Source organism: Peromyscus californicus, unplaced genomic scaffold (genome assembly GCF_007827085.1).
Source record: "Peromyscus californicus insignis strain IS unplaced genomic scaffold, ASM782708v3 Scaffold_6__1_contigs__length_162567912, whole genome shotgun sequence".
NCBI lineage: Eukaryota > Metazoa > Chordata > Mammalia > Rodentia > Cricetidae > Peromyscus > Peromyscus californicus.
The window spans coordinates 82,594,160-82,617,762 of NW_026294584.1; the positions used below are offsets into that span (position 1 = coordinate 82,594,160).

General features: G+C 46.0%; 1 protein-coding gene and 1 non-coding gene across 2 annotated transcripts in view; both read left to right on the forward strand.

Annotated features, from left to right (window-relative positions):
• Gng12 (G protein subunit gamma 12) overlaps window positions 1-23,603 on the forward strand; it is a 120,722-nt gene that overhangs the window by 58,695 nt on the left and 38,424 nt on the right. The window lies entirely within an intron of this gene.
• On the forward strand, window positions 6,460-6,566 carry LOC128100260 (U6 spliceosomal RNA). The gene has a single exon (XR_008214761.1). It is a non-coding gene; the product is annotated as a U6 spliceosomal RNA (small nuclear RNA).

The window sequence follows — 23,603 nt, forward strand, 5'->3', positions numbered from 1 at the left end:
CGTTACTACGGTTTGGGGGTCAGTTAAATTTGCAGGCACTTTGGGCACAATGGTCTAACAGGATATTAAATGCATTGGGAACAGATTCCGTCCATAGGGCTGAGCATGACAACATTCCAAGTGTGAATCGTGTTGTATTTACTGGCTGTTGACAAAGGGGACACAGGATATAGTTCTCCACCTCCCTCCCAGAGACCCACATGAGCCGCATGTCACATGAGCCGCATGTCCAGGCGATGCTGGGAGTCAGGACCCAGAAGGAAGAGCTGAAGCCCTCCTGAACCGCTTGCCTTCTCCTCTTAGCCAGAAAACCCTATGGTGGTTTCCACATGACCATTTGAAGCCCCGGGTACAGACATGAAATAATTCCCACACTCTTAGCTAAAACAGGCTATTTATGCATGGTTTTCTTTTTGTTGTTGTTGTTACTTTTCTAATGCCGTGTTAAAACACCATGACCAATGCAACTTATTGAAAGAAGAGTTGATTTCGGGTTTCCAGTTCTAAAGTGATAATAGTCTGTGGATGGCAGAGCAAAGGTGCAGCTCACATCTCCAACCCCCAGTGGGAAAGAGTGAGTGCTAACTTAATGCTGCCTTTCAAAACCTCAGAGCCTGCCCCCAGTGACACACCACCTCCTCCAAGGAGACAGCACTTCCCAATCCTTCCCAAACTGCCACCAACTGGAGACCAAATATTCAAATATGAGTCGCCGGGGCCATTCTCGTTTAAACCACCACACAGTGCACCTTTTGAAACAGGGAAGTGGATGCTGGACTAAAGAGGCCATGGGTTTGTGTTTTCTTCAGTTACTGAGACATATGAGCAGTGACCCATCCTTGCCGAGTCTCAGCTGCTTCATCTGTTAGTGGGATAATAAGTACATAAGATCCGATCTCCCCCCTAAAGGAAGCGCTGCACGTGATGAGCTGAGTGCAGTCTCCATCTCTGTAGCCAGTGCTCAGTGGTCAGCAAACAGTTTCTAGATTATTGGCATGTGGCTCGTAAGACACTTTTGAAAACTTTGAAAGTCGTTTTTTAAAGTAGCCTCCTTCACCGGATTGTTTCTTTAAATCAAACAGGAGTTTGAGAGTAACCTAAAATATGTATGTGGTTTAGAAAAAAACAAACCTGTCTTGGGCTGGATTGATGGATCAGTGGATTAAGGCCCTCACGGCCAAAACTGGTAACCTAACTTCTATCACCAGAACCCACATGGAAGGTGAGAACTGGTTCCTGGACATTGTCCTTTGACCTCCACACAGCCACCATGATATGCTGTGCACAGTCACATGAATAAATAAATGTTATTTTTAAAAATATCCGTTATGTGAAGTTCATTATAGTGTGAGCACTAAGTGCTGAGATGGTAAGGCTTACCTTCCTAGCTCAGGTTTACACGGGGATAATAGTGTCCGGTGTCGTGGAAAGGGTTAAGTAAAACTGTTCAGTGCTTGGTACAGGCATGGCACACCGGAGCTCTCCAGTTGTGATGGCCATTGTTTTCCTATCACCGTATCAGCTCCATTGTATAGACAAGTATTTGAAGAATGCTTTGTTCCCTGTGATAAACGACAAACAGCATCACGAAGACACTTTCATATGTAAGAAGTTACTGTTTTGTTTGAGAAAGATTTGGCAGTTGAGAAGCTTGTAGTCACCAAACTAGGACATATCGAAAGCAGTTGCATTAACCCAATTAAACAGCTCTCCTTTTTTAGAACTCATTTCCCTGTTAAAATTTGAGAAAGTGATTCTGCTACCAGATTAGGAAAATTATTTATATAATTTACAAGGATTAGGAAAACACATATTTACAGCTATATTTAACTAACTGCTTTAAGTTCAGATGTTTACTTTTCTTTCTTTCAATAAAAGAGCAGGTGCCAACTAAAGGAAGCTGAGACTTCCCTTGGGAGGAAACAGGGAGGAAGCAGGGCCTGGGACTGTGGGATGATACATACACACAGGGACTGATGGTTGGTCACGCAGGTGTGAGAGGTGGACCAGAGATGGGCTAAGCCAGAAGGGGCCTGTTCACGTGGCAGGCACTCACTTCAGCAACCAGTCTCTGGGGCAGTCAGGAGGAGATGGAGCTCCAGCCCCGTTATCCTGTGTCTTCCCGACCGACTGAGTGCCATGCTGTGTCAGGCACAGGGAGTGTGTAGAACGAGGGCAGCATTATTTTGGGCTGAGCTGATTTTGTAGTTTGTGTTTTGTAATAAATACATGCCCGTGCACTTTTGGTGAATGAATAACCAGATGAGCAAGAAACCCATGCCTGTGCTGGTCATGACAACGCCTTTTGAGCAACAATCCTCCTTTGTATGGAAGGTGAAATATGGGTACGCAGTTGGCAGCAGGGAGGTGGTGGATGGGTCAGCGGCAGTCAGCAGACCGCTTTTCAATGGCTGGATAGCAAATGTTTATGAGTATCCACCTTACACTTGAGGCTGTGGGACTTTATTTCCAAGGTCCTCATTCTACTCTGAATGGCCTTACAGAAGCACAAGGCTTATGGGAATCCCTGGTCTGCATATTTCTCAACCAGCAGGGCCCACCATGAGCTAACTGTGGTCTCAGGTCTTGCCCTAGCAGCAACCACTCCCATCCCTGTAGCTCCTGTGACCTGGCAATTTTGCATTATTTGAATGTTTATTTTTGACACAGGTTCTGCTCTGTAGACCAGACTATCCTCAAACTTGTAATGATCCTCTGCCCCTGCCTTCCAGGCCCTCTGTTTACAGGTATATATCAACATGCCTGGCTTTAATTTTGTATTCTTTATTTAAAGAAGACTCTCAAGGTAGTGTAAAACTCAGAACCTACAGAAACCAGATCTGAGTGTATGTGTAGCAGGACTGACTGTCCCGCCTCCAGGCCTGTCCTCCAATGTGTTGTGTGGTCACCAGCATGCTAAGACTCAACCCTACTCCCTCCCCGAACAGGCTTTGGCCCTGTGTGTGCAGCTAGATCTGGATTTTCAGTGGGGACACCTGACCCTTTTATAAAAGGAAAAAAGCCCAGCGCGGAACTGCTTCCGAGTCATTCCTGGCCTCCCAGCCCCTTCCATGGTATGATGAAGTCCCACCACTCCTGCAGGAAAGGAGGCCTTCACGCTCAACCCCTGCAGCTGGGGTTGGTTAGAAGCTCCCCAGAGGAGACGTTGGGAAGGAGCCTTGGAAGAAGCGTCCACTGTCTGAAGCAAACACTGTGGAAAGTTCTCTTTAAAAAAAGAAAGCTGTATGTGCTGGCAAAGCCATGGCTCTGACTCAAGCCTTAGGAGAATGGTCTAGCCTACAGGACTGTACAGAGGAACTGTTGAAGTGCAGCTGCTCACTCGCAGCCCTTAAGTGTCTCCCATCTCTTTCTGCAGAACAGCGCAGAAGCGCTGTGCTAGTCCGAGTGGTATGTGTTGAGCAGAAATCGGGGGAGGAGGAGATCTGTGCTATGACTTTGAAGCACTTTGGAGAACTGGGGTGACAGCGCCTTTTCCAGTGCAACACTGGCCTTCTTTGTCCCCTGCAGGAGGACTTGAGTGATTTACACAAGCCACCCCAAGCATAGTTCTCCTTCTACATTCCTTGAGAGTACTATTATTATTAGAAACTTAGAATTGTACACCATTTATAGTGGTAAAGAGTAAAACGATTAAGATGCCGTGAGTTGAAGTTCCATACTTACTAAATACACAGTGAACATTTAGCAAAACCAGTGTTTATACCAGATTATCACTAGTGTTGTGCATCCTCTCCCTCCTTAAGACTTTACCAAAGGGGCTGTAAAGACGGCTCAGTGATTAAGAGCATGTACTGGACCACTGGGAGACTGCCCATGCTCCAGTGAGTGTATGGGCAACACAACATGGACATGTGGTTTGGTTTGGCTTGGTTTGGTTTGGTTTGGTTTGGTTTCCTTTCTTCCTTCCTTTTTTTGGGGGGGTGGGGTGGGGTGGGGAGGTCACAAGGGCAGGAGATGGGAGCAGACCTGGGAGGACTGGGAAGTGAGCATGATCGGGGTATATTATGTGAAATTCCCAAATAATCAGTAAAAATACTGTGTTAACTACAACAACACAAAGAGCACCTGCTGCTCTTGCAGAGGGCCTGAGTTCAGTTCCTACCATCCATGTCAGGTGGCTCACACCTGCTTGTAATTCTAGCTCCAAGCGATCCAACCTTTGGCCTTAGCAGGTGTCTGCACTCACAAACAATTAAAAATGAAAATAAGTATTTTTCAAAGATAGTTTGTCAGGGGCTGGAGAGATGGCTCAGAGGTTAAGAGCACTGGCTGTTCTTCCAGAGGACTTGAGTTCAATTCCCAGCAACCACATTACAACCATCTGTAATGAGATCTGGTGCCCTCTTCTGGCCTATAGGCATATGTGCAGACAGAACACTGTATACATAATAAATAAATCTTTAAAAAAAAAAAAAAAAAAGATAATTTGTCAGCGACAGAAAAGCGACCAGAAAGCAGGAATTTTCAACTATGAACTGAATATCTGCCGTCTTGGAAACAAAGTGAGTAACATTGTCCATTTAGTTTATATTGTTAGTATTGCTAACTAGCAAATGCGGGCCCAGATTCCAGTCACAGTGAAGGAGTAATCTCATGACAGCTCTCTACTTTCGTATATTCAAAGAAGAATTGAGAACAAGCCAGGGGTGTGGATACTTGCTATCTCACCACTTAGAGGTGAGGTAGGATCATCAGGGGTTCAGGGCCATCCTCAGTTATATTGTGAATTCAAGGCGAGCCTGGACTATATGAGGTGGAGAGAGACGGGGTTTACAAAACTGATTCAGAGGGTAATGGTTAGAGTACAGCAGCCTTCTCATTTATTCCATCCTTCGTTACACTATGAATTTGGATCCTCTCAGCCGTTTATCAGTCACTCAACTGCTTTTATTTGTAAGATTTGTCCTGATTTGTCCTTTAGCTTTTATTGGGTGCTTTATACATGGAGAGCCTCCGTAGTAAAAATCTCACCCATGGTCCTGTGTTCACCAGCAGTACTTCCATCTTCTGATGACCATGTTGTCATCTTCATCCCCCAAGGGAAGGACACGGTGGCAGTGTTTATACACATGTGATGGGTTTCTTATCTTCTTTAAACCTCTTTTCTCCAGAACCCTGGGGTGCACTCCAGTATTTGAGGGCTTGGCATTATCAAGAGATTATGTAGTATTTCCACATCAGATCAGTTGTTTCTTTAGGGCTGTTTTCCTTAAAACACACGCACATTGTAAGTTATTGTTAATTTTTAAAACATTTGGCAGAAGCATCTAATAATTACTGATAAAATTCTTACATATTTTGTCTTTAACTTACATCTCATGTAATTTTTATATAAGAAAAAAATGACCATATCATCTGTTTACTTTTTTGCCTTGGGCTTCTAGAAACCAGTTGCTCTAAACAGTGAACAGACTTCAGCTGGAACAAAGTGATGGGATGTGTTTCTCTGAAGACAGATTCTTAGGGGACCCCTCTCTTTTCTTGCCTCTTCCTAAGGCAGACATCTCGAGGTAACAGTGGGTCCTGGGAAGCTAGAATTCCTGGTGAACTAGATGAGTCCCCAGTACTGGCTGATCTCTTTTGTTAACACCTGTCTTCTATCCTGCTGACCTTCCTTGCCACCCCTGTTACTGGAAAGCCACCATTAGGAATCCCCCGTGGTCACTGCAGTTCTTTGTTTAAAGTGGCATGTACCTGCATATCGTGTACGCATATGCTCTTGTATACTTTTTGATTTTTGAGGCAGAGCCTTGCTGTATATCTCAGATTGGCCTTCACTCAAACTGCTCATGCATTGACTTCCTAAATACTAGGGTTATAGGTATGTGTCACCACACCTGGCCCCTTCCTGTATACTTTAAATCATCTGTCGATTACTTTTACTGTCCAATACAATGGAAGTCCTATATAAATGGTGTTGTGCTATGTTGTTTAGGGAATAATGACTCCCCAAAAGCCTGTACATGTTCAATGCACACACAGCTTTTTTTCCCCCTAAATACTTTTGCTATACAGTTGACTAAATCCACAGATGTGGCACTCATGGATACAAAGGCCTGCTGTGATGTAAGATGAAACTACTCATGCCTCAGAGGCCCCACCCTCTTCCTCCTGGGCTCCCAGCTACAGCCTTACCTGCTTATTTGTCTTTCTTGAAGAACTAGGCTCTTCCCTGCTGGTTTGAAGTACTCCTCCCAGATATTCAGAAGTCCTCGCCTATGTGTTTCATATTCCCTACCCGATTCTGAAATATTTGCTTTGTGCTGTTACTGGAGAATGGGATAGAGTCCCATTCCTAGAACACATGTTCAGAGTAGACACTCGGTAAATATGAACTCAATAAGTAAACAAGAGAACAGACAGATGTATTCAGGGTTGTGAGAGGACAGGACTTTTGTAGCCATACTTTAAGTTGAAAAGCCATTAAAACAGCATTGCGTGCTCGCTTCGGCAGCACATATACTAAAATTGGAACGATACAGAGAAGATTAGCATGGCCCCTGCGCAAGGATGACACGCAAATTCGTGAAGCGTTCCATATTTTAAAAGAAAAAAAAAACAGCATTGCACCAGGCATAGTTTTAGTCATAGCATTTAGGAGGCAGAGGCAGGCAGATCTCTGTGAGTTCAAGGCCAGCCTGGTCTATAGTAGAGTTCCTGGACAGACAGAGCTACATAGTCAGGTTCTGTCTTGAAAAACAAAACAAAAATAAAAAGTAGAAAAGAAAGTAAAACAGCATTGCAATACTGCCTTTTTTTGTCTTTCTAATTAAAATATATTTTATACCATGTCAGTATTCAGGACTAGGGAGGTACCCTAAAACAGAATTCCTTGCCAGACTGCAAATTGAAACCTATTTTTAAAAGTTGTTAATAAAATGAAATAAAAGCCTTGAGCCAGGTATGATGGTTGTCAGGAGGTATGCCACTGGGGGGTGGACTTTGAGGTTTCAAAAGCCCACACCAGGCCTGCCTCCCTCCCCCACTTCTCTCCCTCCTCTCCCTTTCCCTCCTTCCCTCCCTCTTTCTCCCTCTGCCTGCAACTTGCAGGTGTGATGTGAGCTCTCAGCTACTGCTCTAGCACCATGCTGCTGGCCTGCTGCCACGCTCCCCACCATGGTATTCATGGAGTTACTCTCTGAAACTGTGAGCAAGTCCCCAGCTAAATGCTTCATTTTCTAAGTGGCCTCGGTCACGGTGTCTCTTCACTGCAATAGAACAGTAACTAAGACACTCGTGTTGAAAAAGACTCAGGAGACATGGCAGTGGAACATAGCATATAATTTGGATTTTCTTTTTCTACAATAGACATTATTGGGACAGTTGCCAAAATCTGAATAGGGCTATAGGTTAGATCTGTGTTCATTTCCTGAGTTGACTAATTAAAATATGGCTATATAAGAGAAATCCTTATAGTAGGAAATACATGTCTATCTGCCCGCTTGTGTGTCTGTCTTCCTCTCTTCCCTTAAGAGTAGGTTGGGATTAAAATAAGCACAGTAAGATATTGAAGTTGGAGGGATCCGACTAAGTAAAGGGCATAAGCTAGTCTCAGTGCTAAATACCTGTAGCCTTGCTCCTGAAGAGGCGAGGTGGAAGGACCACTTGAACTGAGACGTTTCAGACCACCCTGGGCAGTATAAGGAGACTTGCACCTCAGAAAGGTCCCATAGCACGGTGTTCATAAATAATGTATTATAAAGAATCCCATATAGAGATGCCTTGGCTGAAGTGCCATAGCAGAGATTAGGAAAGATTAGAAGGAATTAGATGTTTTTGAGATAGGGTCTTGCTGTATGTCCCATATTGGCCTTGAACTCAATTCCCATGCCTTAGCTTCCTATATACTGGGATTATAAGTGTGTGTAATACTTGGCCCCCTCCTGTGTACTTTTGTGATCTTTTATCCACTTTAATGTGCTTTGCACATTTTTCTCTAAAAACATATTTCTTGAAAAATTAAGAGGAAAAATTTTATTTTTTTAAGATAAAAATTAAGAGGGGCTGGAGAGATGGCTAAGAGGTTAAGAGCACTAGCTGCTCTTCCAGAGGACCTGGGTTCAATTCCTAGCACCCACATAGCAGCTCACAACTGTCTATAACTCCAGTTCCAGGGGATCTGGCACCCTCGAACAGACACACATGTAGGTAAAACACCAATGCACATAAAATAAAAATAAATAATTTTTTAAAAAGTTAGAGTTGGAGATAAATCTCTATACAATGAATGCTTGCCTAACATGCATAAGGCCCTACGCAGCAAGACGAAGAAAAGGCTGTGTGTCATATAAAACAATCAGAGTGACCTGTGATCTTTGTTTCTTTATTACTCTGTTCTCCATTCTACTAAATGGATGCCATGTATATACAAATGTGTGTATACAAAACATTACATACATGTGCATCAAGATAGGGTCTCAGAGCCCAAGCCAACCTCAAAAGATGACCTTGAACTTGTGGATGCGTGGCCAGCCACTAGGTGTCATCATTGGTCAACTAATAGTCCAAAAAAAAAAAAAAAAGACACTGCCTGAGCCTGTGTAATTATAATTAGAGGCTGGTTGCCTCTGGATGAGTTGGCTGGCTTGCCTTGAAGAAAGAGGCAGGAAGTTGCTTCAGCATTTGCATATGTGGACTTTCCAGCTAAGTGTGATTGAGAACCCACAGTTCTACTCATACTCAAACACAGGGGAGCCTCACAGGCCTCTTGGCCGCAAATGCCAAGTCCTGTGTTCAGGTCTCTGCCAGCTGATAAAAGAGCTGTTCGCTGTCAGCATTAATTCGAGTTACTCCTGGAGTCTGGTACTGTAAAACAGAGCTATTCTGTTGCTTTCCAAGTGGGCCTGCCAAGGGCCCAAAGGCTCCGTTCCTTGTTCTGTTTCACAAAGCCAGCTTTTCAAACAGCCTCTTAGATAGCAGTGTGGTGCTGTGTCAACATGAGGGCAAAGGGCAGCCTGAAGTATATGACCAGACATCACAGCTACTCGGGGTATCACTGCGGAGCCTAATTAGCAGCCAGCAGGATTTCGTAGGTAACTGGAACTCAGGGTGGAGGAAAGCTAATGTCTTTGGTGCAATCATTCAAGGACAGGGTTTCTTGCATGAGCTGTTGTTTTTTATCTGAGTGTTTGATTCTTGAAAACTACTAGTATTTATTGCAAACGTAATAACCATAAGGTGATACGCTTATTGCTGCCCATGCTTTTTTTCCACTTAGTCCTCACAAAGTATCCTTTGACAGAGGTGTAATTATCATGTTTATTTTGCAGATGAGGCAGCTGAGGCATAGAAGGAGTTTTAATAGGTCCCATACTTGCTGCAGGTCAACTGTGAGTCTAAGGACTTTGACTGTCATTCTCATAACAACCCTGACATGCATGTACTATCACTGTCATCATTGTCAGATGAGGAAACCCAGACACAGTGAGGCTTTGATGGGATCACCTCAAGAAGAAATGGTTCAGAACACAGATCCATACTTGATTCCAAAGTACTTTAAAAAAAAAAAAAATGCTTGCTGCACTGTACTTTACATTCAGTAGCTACTTGGTAAATGTCTATGAAGGGAATAGTTAAGGACCTATAATTCCTCAACGCAGGGAACTACACAAGGAGAAGCCGTACAGTTTACTACTTCACCCCAAACTGCACTTCTGCCTGCCACCATTAGTATTCTGGGACACAAACGCCATTCCATGTGCTAGACTCCACTGTTCAGTTTTTGTTAGAATTGGCGTGTCTTTCAAGTAGAAGTCAGGAGACGACTTCCTCGGGAAAATCTTAGCTCATTTTATTTTATTTAATTTCTGACAGGGTTTGGTTGGTCTGGGATGTTGGGTCCAGCATAGTCTGTGTAGCCTCAAAAGGCCGGGGCCAGAGGATTGCCATGGTATCAGTCTATCTCTCAGTATTGCACCATCTGTGTCTACTACCACGTGCACAAAGCTCTGTCCAGTCACTTGGGAGCATGCTCCATGCTTCTGATACCAGCCCAGTGCCCAGGGAAGGTTCATGAAGGGTCATCGCCCAGGTCAGTTGGGCTGGGTCGTGGTGCTGCCAAGGACTGAGGAGGGGAGCAGGGCTCAGGCTTGTTCATCATTCTCCAGGGGCATTGGTTCTTTTGATTGTGCTGCCATAGTAGGTAGTTCAAATGGAGCTGGGAGAAAACCTTATCAGGGCCTCAGGTCTGAGCACCTGGCTTGTTTGCATGGTCACTTACCCCTGTAGCATGCTTACTTTCAGCAAACAGCCATCAAATCTTCCTCAGATCTCAGCATTCCCGAGACATCTCAGGGGACCCTGACTCTACCCTTTTAAGAAAAGCAGTACCTTTCTTTTAGAACTTCTCCCTCTAAATGCAAAAATGCTTTCTACTGTAGCCAGAATCACATCTGTCAGAAGTGGTGGGGAGAGTGTGGAGCTGTTGGGAGGAAGGTAGAGGAGGCGTAGGGTTGACAGCCCAGGTGGATAGGGTCCATTTGTCATTGCCTCATTAGCCCGATTGATCCTTGCCTTCTAGCCACACTGGCCATTGTTTACCTTCCCAGTATGCAATAGGACCAGTTTTTGGGGAGCTAGTAGACACAGGGACTAAAGGAAGAGGATGGAGGCCAGCGGAGAGTGGGGGCTCCTGTGGATGGCTTCCTTCCTCCTGTCTGCATCAGGATTACCTGTGCTCTCCAGATGACACACTTAGACAAATCATAATGTTGTATGGAGGAAGGTGCACATGTCCTGTCTGAACTGGGCTGCCCCAGCCCTGTCCAGCCATTTGTGGCTGAGGTACATCAATACCCACACAAGGTACCGCTGCCTAAAAATCTCTGGTCCAGACAGTTGTTAAGTGCAGACTGTCCCTGCAGTCTGTTTGATGTCAGAGACTGTGAGGCCTGGCCACTTGGTGGGGCTTGTGAGCAGAGTAAAAGAGGTATGGCCACTTGAGCTGGATCATAGAGGAATCAGTGGCTGTGCTGGAACCAGAACCGATCCCATGCTCGCACAGCTGTGGGAAAGGGTGGCTGAAGAGGCAGGGCCTCACATCACACACGTGTACATTCAAGGTTCAGCAGGAACCACTCCCTGCCTCTCTAAAAGTATCAGCTTTCTATACTTCATTCCAGCAGGTGTTTGACATATAAAAAGAAAATTTAAAACTACTGCATTCCACCATGTTGCCTTTAACTCAGACTCACCCCTGATCACCAACCAGAAGACTGGAGGCTGGTACCCAGAGCTGTCACCTTTAAGCAACAGCCAGGCACCGTGAGACCTCGAATTGTTTGTTGTCAGCCTGTTTTCAGCTCAAGAAGCCCCTGTGGCTCTATGGTGAATTACTGTGGCAACTCCTGCCCCGCCCCACAACAGGTGTGAGTGTCTGTACACTTCCGCCTTGTCAGTTCCGTTCCTGATGCAGCCAGGATGGGCTTCATGTGAACTACACACTTAACCATGGCACTCCAGTATTTCTTTGTTTGGCCCTCTTTGGAGGAACTGCCCTTTTGTGTTCAGGTGCAATGTAGATGATCCTCTGGGAAGCTTGCTCAGTACACATCTGACCTTACAATCCCTACCATGTCCTGTGACTTCTTAGAGCATTCACCGCACTGTTTTGTTTCCGTGTGTGTGTGTGTGTGTGTGTGTGTGTGTGTGCGCGCATGTGTGAAAATATTCACAGGGGCCAGAAGAGGGCATCAGAGCTCCTGGAGGAGGAGTTAAAGGCAGCTGTGAGCCGCCTGCTGTGGGTACTGGGACCAGAACTCCAGTCCTTCAGGAGAGCAGCGAACATTCTTAACCTCTCAACTGCCCCTGCAGCCCCGCCCGCCTCCAGCTTGTTTTGAAGTTGCTTTTCATTGTCCTCCGCCCCCAACCTCTAAGCCCATTGAGGTCAGTGGGTCTGGCTGATCAGTGGTCATAGTACCGGGGCCTGGCATAAATAAGACAAGCAGTCAGTGTGCATCCAGTTTCTGCTTCATAGTACAATGCCCAGCTCTGCTTCTTCTGTTTAAAGCTTCAGCACCGCAGTGTTGAGCCTCTCCTGTGAACAAACAGAAACTTATTTCTAGTGAGGGCCTAGAACCTTCCAGTGATGTCCTAGGACCAGGATATACTTAGCACAGTTTGTTCAAGATTGCTCTTCATTGTTACGATCCTGGAATATTGTAAAATTCTTAAGTGCTCTTGACTCATCAGAGGCAAATTAGATTATTCATTTAGCAAACATTCTGAGTGTGCACTTTGCACAATCATGTGCTCAGTGTGATGGAGTATGTCAGGGTAGGCTGACAGGTTTTGCTCCTAGGATGGATCGTGGGGCTTTTAGATTTCCTTCCTATGTTGAACATTAGAAAATAAAGCCAGCCTGAAGAAAGCTGATCTTTAGAATAGAGTTATATTTAATATAAGACTAAACACCAGAGGTGGCTCTTCGCTCAGATTCCACCAGCCTTCAGGAGAAATGAAAATACATCAAATGCAAACCTGCCTTTATAAGCCCACAGTCTAAAGGAAGCAGGAAGGGTTTTTACCCAGATATGTCTAAGACAAACAGGATGTGAAAAATACTGAACTGTGGAGTGAGTTCCAGGCCAGCAGGAGAAAGTAAGTCTGTGTATAATCTGGCCCCGGTATACTGACCCAGCAGAGCGAGACAAGATCAAACTCTTTACCCTCTGTAACTCCATCCATCCTCAGAGCACCAGACATCTCTTCTCATACTTCACAGAATGGTCGCAACCTCTCATACCAGTGCCAGTGCAGAATGAAGAACTACTTGTTACGTACCTCTTCTTTAAGATGACGTTACCTCTTGAAGCCCACTAATCAGCTTCCCCTCCTGTTTCCCTGGAGAGAATTAGGACATTTGGCCTCCCTAAACTCATCTCTGACATCTCTGATATGATCTACCCAATCTAGACTTATCGTAGTCACATGAAGAGGGAATTTAGCATGGCCAGCAGAGAGGAAGGGGAGATGACTACCAAATATTACTCAAGAAAGCGCACCACCACAGAAATCCAGAGACTCCTTCGGCACCATGGATAGCTCAGAGGATACGTGGGTCCTTCTGAGCTGTTTCTGGTAGAGATGCCCAAGGAGCATGAGCCTGTTACCCTACAGGAAGTAGAGAGGCTATGGAGTGATCATCAAGGCTTTCTGGAAGAAGTGGAGTTTGTGGAAGCACGGGGGAAGAGATCTTCCTTTCCGAAAGATCACTCTAGTGTCGAGATAAATGGGAGAGGAGTGCCGGAAGATAGATAGAGAGAGCAGTGGGGGAGCTGTCAGAGCACAGTACAGTTACAAGTGTGAGCTATACAGGATCAAACCATACCAGGTAAGAAAGACCCAGGAGGTAGAGTGAGGAGAGCCTGGACAGGGTGGAGGGGAGGGTGTTTAGGATGACTCTGGGGTGTTTGGGCCAGACATCTGTGCTGAGCTGGAGACCACAGCAGTAGGGTGAATTCTGTAGTGGAGACAGAATGATGAGCAGAGGTGTAACTAGTGGTCTGTGAGGGGGTCAGGATGAGCCTAGGTAATCCGGGGCAGACTGGGGTTGTGCAAAGAGGCCACACACACACACACACCATCCTCTTAAGAATGGAACAGAAAAAAAAAAAAAAGAATGGAACAGAGACAATGGTGAAGAAAGATGGAGGGGAGGAGATGCTGAGAGCAGGTACAGGGGTCCTACCTTTCAGGTTCAGGCAGGGACAGCAAGTTCTATCTATGTGATGGTAAAGTGAGCTGCACAAAGGAGATTAGAGCACAAAGAGTCTCACCCGAGTGATAGCATTTGCCCTGAGTAGAGCAACCTTGTAGCTTGGCAGTGTGCTTACATGCACTGTCACTTAGTGCTGGCCACTTGTCCTTTGAATACGGGCATTCTTGCATTAACAAGCATTGTAACATCCTAGGCAGGAGCTGCTGAAGGGAGCCAGGGCATGTCTGAATGTGGCTCCTTGTCCCTTGTCTCAGGTCAGTGCTCTGATTACTGGAGACCTCTGCAGAGAGCCTTCATTCATCACTGACCAAGCATTTCCCAAAGCATAGTCCAGTACAGGAGACAGGGAAAGGCAGCAAGACTGCTGCAGAGCACAAAGCACAAGTCCCTGGGGCTGCCATGGCCCTGGCCTATGGTCTGGCTGGCCTGCCCAGTACTTGTTGATGAATAACCTCCAGTGGCCTCTAGATAATCTGCGCACTCTAGAGCATGAATTAGAACTACTAGACAAGAGCTTCCCTTCCACATATTAAACACCCACTGTGTCTCAGCAGCATTTCAGATACTGATTGTACACGACAAAGTTGTGGATCTTGCCTTCGTGGAGCTAAGTCACAACAGCAGAGCTTGATAGGACAGTGAAGCAAGTGCAGTGATGGAACTGTAGGAGACAGAGGCTTCCGGTACCACCCTCCAGGTCCCAGGGAAAGCTGCGAGAAGCTGTGCAAACTCCGACTCCCACTCCCTTTGTCTCTTTGCATCTTTCTAAGGTCACAGGGATGGATGATAGCATTGAGTGTCTCACAGTATCTGGCATGTGACAGTTTCTGGAAATGCTGAGAGATAGCTGTCACTGTAGCCTAGACAAGTGGAGGGATTTTGTGTCGTGGACTAAGGAGACTATTACTGGGATAATGGTGCTTCAGTCACTTGTCAGCCCTGAAAGTTTATGAAATCCACTACAACAGGGCTAGCTCCTGGTTTCTAATGCATGTTTTGTCCACAGTTGATCAGGTTGTATTTGTCACGGGTCATTATTTGACCTGGCATCTCTGTTGTACCGTGTTAATGCTGAGGGGAGATGCACTTCTCTCAGTACATATGCTCAGCAGGTTAGGCTAGGGAGGGGCTCCTGTAACCCTTTCTACTGGGAGTTTGGAACAGAGACATTAGTGAACTTACCTCTGGGCTGTGATCCATTAATGATGACTGACGTGCCCACAGAAGAAGAAGCAGCAGCCTTGATACCACAGATCTGCCATGCTGAATGGTGTGATAATTCAGCCAGCTCTGCTCTGACACAAAACGTGTTAGTCTCAAGCACCTCTGCGTATAACCATTTTTCAAGAACAAGTTTAAAAGGCATACTTGGAAGAGTCTCTTGGAGCACAGCACATTGTTGGGACCATCTCACATGCTTCTGCCTCTACAGAGCTGCCCTCCCATCCCTGACTAGACCTAAGAGCAGAACAGCATCTGAATTGCCAAGAAATGGTGGGTGGGTAGGAGCGGTGATTAATTGCTGTGTTGACTATCACAGTCCTCGCAATGGGGAGTAAACAAATATGCATTAGACTCCAAAGGACATAATCTGAGTGTTAGCAACAAGACTATCTTGTTATCCGGAACTTCACCTAAGAGGGTCACTCCAGTCAATCAAGGATGGGCTGTGTGGAGTTACTAAGGGATGTGACTAGGAAGGAGACTGCTGTTTCTTGGCTCAGTCACAACTCTCCCTGAAAGGCAGATGTGATATGAGTGTGATGACACTTGCCACACTTAGCAGCCATTAACCTGGCATCTCTTTGCTCCCTGTTAATGCTGGTTTGAGTTAGAAAGGCAGCAGCATGTACTCCCAAAAGATGTGGGGGCATACATCTCATTTAGCGCACGATGCAGGGAGCAGGTTGGGTTGAGGAGAGACACTCCTGTTTGCTTGTCAACCCTCTAAAGCACCCACAGCATATTAGGACCTTTCATTGGCACAGAGATAGAAAAAGACATCTTGGTCTTCATGCTAAATGGCTTTAGCCATTTAGTCTTCTCTGCGAGTGCTATTGGATGGGAAGAAGGGCAAGATGAAGCTTTCTAAGTTAACACAATGTCTGAGATGCTGGTACATAGGAGCAGTGCCACATTGCAGCATTGTGTGCATGCCCTTTGGTATTCAAAGTACAGCAGCCGTAACCTGCTTGAAGTTCCCACCCTGGAGAGGGGACACTGTCCTCTGGAACTACTTCAGCAGGCTCTGAAAGCTGGACATAGAGACTCCATGCATTTAAGGGTATGTGTCCTTCCCTCTGAGCCACTGAAGGCTTCTAGCCCAGTGAGAAGGTATCTATAGACTTCCTCCTACTGTGTGTATATGAGTTCATTCATGTGTGTGAATGTGATACACTTATGTGGCATACATGGACAGGTTAGTTAGTCCGCGCCTTCTGCCTTGCCTGAGATGGCCTTTGTCATTTACTTCTTTGTACACAAGACTTGATGGCTTGTGAAACTCCAGGGATTCTCTTCCCATCTCCCCATAGAAGCACTGGGATCCCAGGTTATGCTACTGCACCCTACTTTTACTTGGGTTCTGGGATTTGAACTTGGAGCTTCATGCTTGCACAATGTTGTGGTTTCAGGATGAAATGTCCCTATAGGCTCACCCTGCATGTTTGGACACATGGCTCTCAAGCACTGTTTGGGAAGGTGGTAGATGCTGTGGAGCCTTGCTGGAGGAAGCACATCTCTGAGGGTGGGCCTAGGGTTTATCACCAGGCCCACTTTCTCGTCACCATTTGCTTCTTGAGTGTGAGTGTGAGTGTGAGTGTGACCAGCAACCCCTTGCTCCTGTAGCCTTGCCTTCCCTGCCGGCTGCCATGGCTTTCCCACCGTGATGAACTTCATCCCTCTGGAACGCTGAGCTAGAGTAAACCCTTCTCCCTTGAGTTGCCTTTGTCAGGGTGTTCAGTCACAGCGACAAGAGCAGTGAGACACCAGTGTGCATGGATTCTCGAGTACTGGGGTAATGGGCCGTTACCTTTGTTGCCTTTGTCAGGGTGTTCAGTCACAGTGACAAGAGCAGTGAGACACCAGTGTGCATGGATTCTCAAGTACTGGGGTAATGGGCCTTTACCTTTTATTTTACAGCTAATGTCTATTATTTCTTTAGTGGCTAATAAATGTTTTTAAGTACCCAGAGACTATTTAAAGTGAGTATAAATTACAAACAAAATATGTATATAGCCAGTCTTTAATTTTTACTCTAGCTCTCTTTTGAAAAATAAGTAAAATATAAATAGGAATGCATGTGTGTAAATGTTTGGAAAACCCTGGAGGGACCTAAACAATAATTGGAAACCATTAAGAATATTTTAATATAAAAGGAAAAACAAAAGCACTTAGATCTTTAACTAATGAGCAGAAATGAGCCCTTGCCTCTCCAGTGTTAATGAACCTAGTGCAGAGACTGTTACCTGGCCCTACATACATGTACACTAAGAAAATACAACCAACAAGATGAAAAATATGCAGGAGTTAATGTTGCTGTAACAAATGATCATTGAGGTAAATTTAAAGACATAAATGTATTCTGCAGTCTGGAGGCTTCTAAAATAAGCCCTTTGCTCCGTAATGTGCACGGCCTACTCAGAAGTGGTTCCCAGGGACCAGGATCGCAGGTGTTTACATCTGTACCCTTCCTTTTGATTCCACGATGTTGTTATTTGAGCACTGCCAGTGTGATGGGAGACCTGAGACAAATGACAGCACTCAGTGAGAGGGCAGAGGAACATGTAAGGGCATTCTGAGGACTGAGTGGCCCTGGAAACCTAAACCCCAGCTGTTTCCATGGAGAAATATGCCCCATGAGGACCTTCTTTGAAATCGACTTTTGAACTCCTGCTGATTTATAAGTTGGGGGCTAATGGTATAAAGCCATCACCTATGGATGTGTGAAATTCTCAGCACTAGCCTGTCATCAAGAGTTCATTGAGTGACTGCTGGGTAGATTACACTGATAGGCGTAGCAGAGAGAGACAAAAGACAGAAAGAAGCGCGCGCGGCTGCCCTCCAGAAGTCTAGTTGGCCAGGGAAGAACTGACTGTACGGCGGCTTCTGTGGTGCCTGAGCCAAAACGCAGGAGTCTGCAAGCAGCAGCAGGGAAGGGGATGTGAAGCCAGTGTGGTTAATCAGGAAAATGCAGGGTTCCACCCTGAAGCATGTTCTCTATTCATTTGTAATCCCCAGAGGCACCAGAGACTTTCACATTCTTCCTGGAGAGCCAGCCCTGTGGGTGAAGCCAAGGCTATAGAGATCCTGGCGTGGGCAACTTGAAACCACACAAGAGAGGTTCAAGCCTTCTTACCACCACCACCCCACACACACCCCCCTCCGCCCCTGTTCCCTTCTCCTGCTTCTGCCTCCTTGTTATCTTCTTTTCCTTTCCTTTTCCCTTTATTTATTTTTATTTATTTTTGATAGTGGTTTCTATTGCTGTGTTTTGGTTTGGGGTTACTTTGGCAGCAGGCTGGGTTGAGGATATGTCCCATCCCAGGTTCCACCTAGTGCATCAGTGTCTGGAGCCTGTCATTTGAAGCTCTTGGTAGTTTTGAGTAACTTTCAGTGAGTCTCCAAAGGAGGTAGGTGCTGGCCAGTGATTCACCTGAGAGGTGGGAGCGGGGTGTGTGTGTGTGTGTGTGTGTGTGTGTTTATGTGTGCGCACGCGCACGTGTGCAGGGACGGAGCCCTGGCTAAGGCTTAGTTGTGAGCAGAAGTCAGTGCTTTTCATTTCCATCAAGTTTGAGGTTACCAGAAAGGAGAAGGGAAAATGAGAGAGACAAACAAATTGGGAGTAAAATTCTCAAATGTGGGCTGTGCTCCAGCCCACTGGGAATGCTAATGGCAAAAGAAGTTTCAAAGCTGCTAGGTTGAGGTATGCAGATCAACCAGTCTGGCCTGCCTCAAAGCTCCTAAAATAATCCCTTCACTCTGTTGTACACAGGGCTCCCTGAGAAGTGCTTCCCAAGGACTGTCATTAGCAAGGAACCACATCCAGACCTTTCCTTGTGATACTGTAGTGTGGCTTTTAGAAGCAGTGGGTCTTGGCTATGTGCATTAGCAGAAAGAACGGCATTCCCTTCAAAGGGTTGACCACATTATCGCCATCATTATCATCACCATCCTTGGTTTCCTTTCCTGTTGCAACAGAATTCGTGACTAAAGCAACTGAAAGGGCAGGAGAGACCGGCCAGCGGTGGGGAGCCTGTGCCGCTCTTGCAGGGAACCCACATCAAGCAGTTCCTGTCTGCTTGTAACTCCGCCTTCAGGCAGATTGGATGCCTTCTGCCTTCAAGGACACTTGACTGGCATGCACAGCACATAAACACACACACACACACACACACACACACACACACACACACACACACACACACACACACTAAAATAAAGACAGTTTCTCGTAAAGCAACCTTCCCACTTTGCTGGATTACTAAAAAAAAGCATAACTTTTCCTTTCTTGCCTCACTTTCCTAAGCACGTTTTCATAACACTCTTTCTAAATACCTGTTTAAAGGCCTTCACTCTTTCTCTGAAGCCTCCTCCCCACCATGTGGCTCACCTCCGTGCCTAGAGCTGCACTCACACTGCATGGATTTCCCCAATTAATTTTCTTCATTGGTGAGACTCATACCTTGACTGCCCTGGGGTTTCTCTTTTAGACTCTAATAAAAAAAAAATATTTTCTTTGAATAACCTTTGGCTTTGTTTAACTTTCAATACAAGACAATTAAATAAAATATCTGAAAAAAGAAAGTAATTTAAAGGAAGGAATTTTTATATTGACTTACAGTCCATTATGGAATGAATTCTTGACAGTAGGAACATAAGGTGTTCGAACACGCCGTACCTGCAGTCAGGAAGCAGAGAGCAACGGATGCTGGTGCTCAGCCTGTGTTGCTCCTGTTACTCAGTCTGCAGGTTGGCCCGTGGGAAGGTACTACCCACGCATAGCTAATATGGGTCTTACTTCAGCTAATGCAACATAGAAGCTCCCTCACAACCATGCCCAGAGGCTTATTTCCAAGGTGGCACTAGATTCTATGAAGTTGGTGATGTTAGTCACGGTAGCCATGTACTGAGCATGTACTGAGTCACAGAGCATGTACTGAGTATTCACTATGGTTTCAGTACTGAAGTACTCTGCACAAGTTTGCCTTATTTAACATCCCTGGAAGTGATGTTACAGTATCAAAACTCCAAACGATATCGTGCTGAAGTAGCAATTGGCCCTGCTGGCAGTTGCATTTGAAGAGAGTGACATGCAGGGAGGTTCAGTAACCTGTCCAGAGCCTCGTTCCTATGACAAACACAGGCACACACCAAGGCTTGCACCTCCAAATACAGTATTCTTCTTAGATCCCTTTTTATTTACTGCCTTCCTGGCCCAGGCTGCTGGAGGGCAAATAGAGATGGGAAGTGAGGAGAGGGAGGGGCCTCGGAAAAGTAAGTCAGAGATGAAGTTCTTTTCCGCAGGAGGCCTTGCAAGGGAATCGCTGCGCTGGCTGGCAGCTGCTGAGGGAGAGGCTCTTCCTCACTTCTCCTGTGCTGTGGGAGGATGCATGTGTGGAGAAACAGAAAGTAAACCAGCACACAGCAAGATCACAGAATGTTGGTCAGTCAGAAGGAGACTGCCTTTATAAAGTCCGAGTCTCCACCCACTCTCTGCAGGTTTCTTATTTGGGGGTTTTGCTTCCAGAGAACGAAATCAGTACATTGGATTCTGAGTTTCTGTAGAGTCTGGGTGGACCCACCATGGTAAAAACAAGAATGGCAATACATAGTAATCACTTCACAACTCTCAGAGGGACAGACTTCATCTCTACCTGCGCCCCCCCGACTCCATCTCCAGACTGCAGCTCTTCTTCCTCCATGCTTCTTGTACTTCTAATGAAGATCCTGCATCTTCCCCAAGAGGATGAGAAAACACATGCACACTGGAGCATTCCATAAGGTTTCTTCCCTGTGGCCTGTGATAGGCTATGGGTTACTCTGACTTCGGTGGGACAGAGTTGTTACTGGTGGCTACCACCAAACCCTTCAGGCTTCTCTTCCACTACCCTTGGAAAGCCAGAAACCTTTATTGACCACTCACCAAACTTCAAGAAATAGTGTGCAAACAAAAGAATCCCTTGAATGTATACTGCAGTCTGTGCTGCAGGCTCCCTCCTCTGTTTTTCCCCCTAATATCTTACCTCTCCCTCCTCCTCTCCCCGTCCCCCTTGCAGACCCAACAGTCTCTGGTTCGAAATGTAGCAAGTTCTGTAATTCTTCATGCTTTGCAGATTGGGAGACTGAAACATTTCAGCCACTGCCTGTGGGTTTACACTTTGCTCCCAAAGGGCAGATCTGTGCTCCACCACACTTCTCACAGCCAGCGGCACCCTCAAGGCCCACTGTATTTCAGCTTTGGCATAGAGAGCCACGTGGTTTGCATAGCATGCATTCCTGAACAGTAGAAATAGCCAGTTCAACTTCCACCGCGTTCCCACCAGGTTGTGGGTGTTCCGGTGAGAGGAGGAGGGACGGAGCCTTTCATGGTCCACACGTGATGCTACCCCACCCACCACACACACATACCTAGGTCCCCAGAGGCTAGCTGACGTAGTACTGCTCTAGTTCAGGGGCAAATTCAAACTTTTAAGTACTTCTGTCTTTTTTATCCAGAGGCAGGGAGTGTGAATACTTGCCTCTTAAAGCATCACTGTGCAGCCTGCCCTTTGTCCGTGAAAATAGCCCGAGCTCCTGTCCGGTTCATCTTCATTAGTGAAGCTCTCATGGCATACTTTCAGAAATGAACGTTCTGGTTGGGAATGGTGCCAACTGAGAGAGACCTGACACTTCTTCCAAAGGCATGACCTTGTGCCACCCAACACCTGGAGGATTCCTTATGCTAAAGCTGCAAGTTGGGAGTTATTTACAGTTTTGTTTGTATGAAAGTGTATCCAGAAATGACGACAGGAAATGTTGAAGTAACTTAGCTGAAACTCACTCATTTTTTTCCTGCTTCATTGGAGGGGTAGATTCTAGTACCCTCCCAAGGAAAGCATTTCCACACATGCTGCTTGCTCTCAGACATCTAGCTGCCACGCCTTTCAAACTGGAACTTAGGACATCCATGTCCTCCAACTCACATACATTTCTCTCACCTTCACCCTTCCTCAGATTCTTAAAGATGTTCACAGTGCTGGAGTTCAAATAAAATGACCAACTCCCTGAATGAATTGCTCGCCAGCTTTACAGCATATTGTTTGTATATAATTTATAAGTCAAGACACCAACTGGTGGGTCTAAATCAAACTCTTTTTAGGACAGCACTAAAAAAATTGCATATTTTATTTTGAGCCACATGGTGCACAGTCAAGGGAGGTTCCTGGGTACTTCTCTCTCTCTCAGTGAGAAACTAGTATGACACCTCCTCCCCTGTACAGCTGCCTCCCTCCGGATCCCTCCCCAGCACCAGCCACGGAGGCCATGACAAGTGGTTACGAGGAAGAAGGGGTGTTTTGCAACATTCCTTTTAGTTCTGGTAGATTTAAATGCTTGTTGAGCTGGAGGGGTAAATAGAGACTTTTAAAATTAGGAATGGAGGGGGAAAGTGTCCTCCTGTCCTCAGCGCAATTATGCTGTGTCAGCAGGTAGTTTATAGGGGCGTCAGTTTCTGAAAGGGAGAGGCACTGGCCTTTAATTATCCCAGTTGGTGTTCAGCTTTAGAAAGCCTGTGGACTTGCTGAGCATGTTAATTTAACCACTTTTTATAGTTGGCCGTTCTAGAACCCAAACCCCCTCCCTGGAGGAAAGAATTCTAGGATCAGCTGATAGGGAGAGCCCCCTTCATTTCTGTTCCTCGGCCTCTAGCTCTCCTGGAACCTTTAGGTGAGTTTTTAGCTCCTCCGTTCATGGATTTATACCCCTCACAAACCGTCCATGAGTACAGGTTAAATGATGACCTCCCCAAGGCCCCCCTGTTTCAGGGGCCCCTAGACTGTAGGCCTGAGAGACGCTGGTAATAGACAAGCGCAGGGGGTCGTTTCAGGTGATAGGCACCACAGATGTGTGACTGCCCACCTGTTACCAGGTATGGGCCTTGCTCTTGGAGAGCCCCTTTGCCTCAGTGTCTATCAAATTCAACGTGTCTAACCCCAACCCTGAAAAATGGGGAGGGAGCACTGTTTTGTCCATTTTGTCGAAGTAAATTGCAATCTGAAGAAATGAAGCAGTTTTTCCAAAGTTATAAACCTTGTTGACCCAAACAAAAGATAGCTCAGCTCAACCCAAAAGTGCACTTGCTGAGGTATCTGATGGCCTGAGTTTGATCCCTGGAACCCACCTGAAAAGAGAGAATCAGTTCCCCCAAGTTGTCCTCTGACCTTCATACACTGGTGGCCCGCGCACCCACAGATGCCCCCTCCCCAATATATATGCCGCAAATGTAAAAGAAAAGTGCATCGGTAGGTGCCAACTCCAGGGGATCTGGACCTGTGTTCTTTCCCCGGGTCTTGCTGTCTTGTCACACAGGCCCGCCTTTACCACTGGAGGAAACAAGGCTCACAAGAGTCAAATGCCTTCCCAGCTCCGTAGCCCATGCACCACCAGGTCTGCTATTCTTCAGTCAACAGCTGGAAAGCCTGGGGGCCCAGCCACATAGGTTGTGGTCTTGTATACGGCCCCCTGTGGAAGCCAGCTGACTCAGGCACATTCCACCGATGGTTCGTCCATTGTCTCTCCATTGGCCATCTCTGTGTAAGTTCCCAGATAAGTTGGAGCTTGTTTTCTTCTTTCAAGGCACTAACCTTTATTCACGCTTAAAAGTTTT